The sequence below is a fragment of the Rousettus aegyptiacus genome, unplaced genomic scaffold (assembly GCF_014176215.1).
Source record: "Rousettus aegyptiacus isolate mRouAeg1 unplaced genomic scaffold, mRouAeg1.p scaffold_m13_p_2, whole genome shotgun sequence".
In the NCBI taxonomy this organism is placed as follows: Eukaryota; Metazoa; Chordata; class Mammalia; order Chiroptera; family Pteropodidae; genus Rousettus; species Rousettus aegyptiacus.
The window spans coordinates 145,748,718-145,753,377 of record NW_023416295.1 but is presented as its reverse complement, the minus strand read 5'-3'; the positions used below and the strand labels follow the sequence as shown (position 1 = coordinate 145,753,377).

General features: G+C 37.9%; 1 non-coding gene across 1 annotated transcript; it reads left to right on the top strand.

The window, feature by feature from the left end:
• The first annotated feature begins 410 nt into the window (after positions 1-410).
• Positions 411-529, top strand: LOC118613889. Its single transcript, XR_004956009.1, has one exon. It is a non-coding gene; the product is annotated as a 5S ribosomal RNA (ribosomal RNA).
• The last annotated feature ends 4,131 nt before the right edge of the window (positions 530-4,660 follow it).

Below are 4,660 nucleotides of genomic sequence, written 5' to 3'. Positions count from 1 at the left end.
ACTTTGTAGACAGGAGCCTGAAGTTAGATTAGATTTGATTAATTTGATTAGATTTTAAGGCCCCACTGACAATGGAAAATGAGACACCAGTGCTCCATGCCATACTATAACCATAAAGTTACTTAAATCATCCATTGTCACTAGACTCAAGAATCTATAGAGGTCAGGGGTTTGGGAGACCAAGTAGCTACAGCAGTAATGCCTTACAGGGAAGTAGAGTATCCAGGCTAAGGCTGAACTAGCTACTTCTAATTATGCTAGACACCCGCAGGAAAAGTAAACAATGAAATTACTCAAGATCCAGATAAGACATTAGAAATCATCTATAAATTGATAAAAAGATGACCTTATTTCTTAGAGATATAAGAAGATCAAAATTACTATATAAAAAAAATCTAAAATCTGATGCTGTTTATAGCCATGCCACCCTGAACAAGCCCGATCCCATCCGATCTTGGAAGCTAAGCAGGGTTGGGCCTGGTTAGTATTTGGATGGGAGACCACCTAGGAAGACCAGGTGCTATAGGTGTAAAAAATAAAAATAAAAATAAATAAAATAAAAAATAAGGGATTGTAAGTTGACAAGGTCCTTGCAATCTGTGAGGTCAGCCATGGGTTGCCTCACCTAAATAAATAAATAATAAAAATCTGATGCTGGCATATCAGGATTACTATGCAAATTGAACTTGTAATCTTGCCATTTCTTCTGATAAAGTAAGGGAATTAATTGGAGAAAAAAATCAAGATCCTAAAAATTGGAATGGTGAAATTTGGACAGTTTTCAATGAAAATGAAAAACTTAAACTCATACATTCCTCTGAGCCTCCTTTCCTGGCAGAAGCAGTCCTTATTCCACTATCTGACTTTAATTTCTAGCCTAAAGACCCTGATATGGCTTCTTGTAAAATTGTTGCCTTGGAAGAAAATGGTTGATCATTTATGACACACATCTATTTTGTCTCGTTATTTCTAGTCTCATATCTCAGCAGATTACAGGTACAAAGTGGGATCAGAAGCAGTTATACACAGGAAAAAACATTTCAAGATTTTTGCCAGTTATTCCTGGAAAACGTGTGTGTGTGTGTGTCCTGAGGAAAATAGACTAGCTCGAAAAAATATGTAATATTTGATCAGATTGAATTTATTGGTGCAGTTACACTCACCAGAAATTTGTAGTTCAAGGGGGGATGATAATGTGACTCTATCAGTTTGCTTGGATGGTTGACAACAACATGAACCCAACAGTGTCCTGCAGTAAATGAAATCAAAATTAAAGAGCTTCTTTGCTATACTGTAGTATAAGGTCAACAAACCATGCCTTGTGCCAAATATAGCCTGCAAACTAATTTTTTAAATAAAGTTTTATTGGAACACAGCCATTCTCTTTATTTTATGTTTTGCCTATGGCTACTTTCATACCAGAACAGAGTTGAATAGCTGTGACAGGGACCATATTACCCACAAACCCTAAAAATTTACTACCTGGCCCTTTAATAAAAACATTTGCTGACAACTGCTCTAAGAAAAAAAATAATCTGAATGGTAAGGGAGGGGCCGGAGAGAAATTTATTGTGTAACTCGCTGACCTATCCTTCTATTTCCTCTGAAAGATCTAGAGCACTCCCTCTACACCAAGGCCTTGAGAAATACCTAGGTGAAGGTGGCACAGGGATGCTTAATAAACTCTGAAAGTCAAGAATGATAGTGGGAAATGCTACCATTGAAAAGGGCTCTCTGATTTCAGCTAGAAAAATGGGATCCTAGAAAAGCAGGGGTCAAGCGGCTTAGTTAATTGCCGCTGACAAGGTGTGGGTAATTACTGTAATGTGCAGCAGGCCCGGTGTAATAATCAGAATGGTTTGACCTGCAGAGATCTTTGTCAATGATTAAATGATCATGGTGGCCCTGACACTGGTATAAACGGGCATTCTTTTAGAGTCTTACTTGATCTCCAAAAGCAAGTAAGTGAGTCACAGCCCCTAACACTATTCCCATCAAGAACCAATCCACAGACTGTATGAAAGGGAGACCAGGTCTCCTTGAGGAAGGATTCTGTTACACTGGTAAAAACTTATGTGGAAACATTCCTTCTAGCCTGACCTAAAGGGACCTATGGCTATTTACTAGGGCAACCATTCACACTGGCTGTGGGAGGCGGGGGAGGGGCCTGAATTTTTCAAGGATTACTTCTATTGCATATGAATGAACACTAGACTCTCAGGACTCTAAATCCCACTATGGTCCATCAGCCCATCAGAATTACAGAGGTCATATCACAAGTGGAGTTTTGGCTTAGATCCATTCCACTACAGACCCGGTGGATTCCTGAACCTATCATCTGGCAAGACTATGCCATCGTCAGCAGAGAAATATTATTCATTCAAAGAGCATCTCCTGGATGTCACTAAGCCCTAATTAGACACTAATAACATGAATGTGGGGCATCAAATGGCTATGCAACCGTAAATCCTCATCAAAAGCTAGATACTATCAAACCTGCAAAATCATACTTTTGGATGGGTGCAGGAACAGGGTCCATTAAGATTGGACACACATAAATTACATGACCTAGATCTCATGTCATCTATCTCTGTTGAACATATTCCTCTTCCTAAGCTCACATCTGAGGCCTAATGAGGTATTCCCTATGATCAGCTGTAAGAGAAAAAAAGGAACCCAGTCCTGGTTCATTAGTCATTGATAAGTCAGCTCAATATGTTGTTGCAAGGCAAAACTAGATTGCTAACCCATGAGTTTGTTTTTCCTGCCCAGCATTAGAACTACCACCACCAGTGGCACTACTTAAAGACTCACAAAATATCTAATTTATCACCCCGTGATCTTCATAACATGTCCTTGACCAAGGGAACTGTTTGACATTGAAGGAGGTATAACAATGGACACACAACCAGGGAATCCACTAGTCCTTCCATAAACGACATCACTAGAAACTGCTGGCCTGTTAAAGGTGTTGCTAAGGTTTCAGCCTGGAATTGATACCCCATGGAGTGAGCACACTTTTCCTGTTGAAGTCAAACAGTGAATGAGGGATAAGTAGTATAGGAACTTGGGGGTCCTGGTAAGGAGACTGATTTTTTCTGAGTGAAATGGCATATCATTGGAGAGTTTCTAACAGAAGAATAGCATGGTCTGACTAACATTGTAACAAACCACTTGGACTGAAGTGGGGTGAAGGCAGAGTAGAGTAATCATTTTGGTTACCTATTGAAATAAAGGTAATGAATGATGGTGCCTTGGACCCAGGCAAGAGCAGTGCAGGTAATGTCAAGAGATTGGATTTTGGCTTTATTTTGATAGTAAAGCCGCAGGACTTCTTTTAATTTACATTCATTTATTAGTGAGTTGAACATTTACGAAGATGGATTACAAGTCTGCTTTCTTTGCAACTTTCCAATACATTAGTTCCATCATAATAAAAAATGGGCACCAAATAAAGAAAACAATTTTGATATTTTGATTCATTCAACAAATTCAAATCTTCAGATTCAGAATCACCAGAATAGGATATTCATAGCCTTTAAGGTCATATTGCATTTTCCCTGTAAAAGTATCTTTATCAACTTGGGCTTTCTTCAATCTTTCTTTTAGAATATTTGGCTTGTGTGATACAATCAGGCACCTGATCTATTATTTCAAAATGATTTTAAGTCCTCACATATTAATTATTTGGATTGTTTTAGACTGAATTACATCCCCCCAAAATTCACATATTGAAGACTTAACCCCCTTTGAACTGTATTTGGAGATTGGTTGAGGACAGAACAGCTACCTCTTCCCTCTTACCCTCCTCCTCCCTCCTCCTCTCCCCTCTCCTCTCCTGTCTCTTGATGTGAGGACACATCAAGAAAGCAGCTATCTGCAAGCCAGGAAGAGAGGTCTCACGCAAAACCAGCCCAGCTGGTATCCTGATCTTGGACTTCCAGTCTCAGAACTGTGAGAAAATAAATTTCTGTTATTACGCCACCCGGAGTGTGGTGTTTTGTTATGACAGCAGTAACAGACCAATACAGTGATATTCTGCATATATTCGGATGCATGGTAATTGCCAAATAAAGTTTTGTCAAATTAATTAAAGTTGAATAATAAAGATTAAAGCATCTAGGACAGTTATGAAAAAGAAGCAGCACATACAACAATGAATAAAATGGGATAGTCTGTCTATGTGCAAACAGGAATTTCTTACCTCCAAATATTCTGTATATATTGTTAATAACCTCGAAGATATTTCCCTTTGGGAATAATGTGGTTCTTGTTAGTTAAATTTAGCTGGGTCAGATCTTTTCATAGTCCATTTTCTGCTCCCTCTTACCTTGGCCACAATTATTTTATCATTGAAATTTCAGGATAAAAACTATCCCTCAAAGAGGCTTTTTTTCTTTTCCCTCTCATTGCAATATTTAAAGTTGCCCCAGGCATTTTACCTCATTATCCTATTTTACTTTCTTCATAACATTTCTTTCAATCTGAAATTATCTTAAATATTTTTTTCTTTTTGTACCTTCCAATAAAATATAAATTTTGTGTGACCTTGTTTTTGTGCTTACTGCACCTCAAAAATAACATAAGAACTCAATAAATATTACATGAATAAATATTTTTTGAACTGACTGCAGGAAATTTTTGAATCAAATTTATGGCC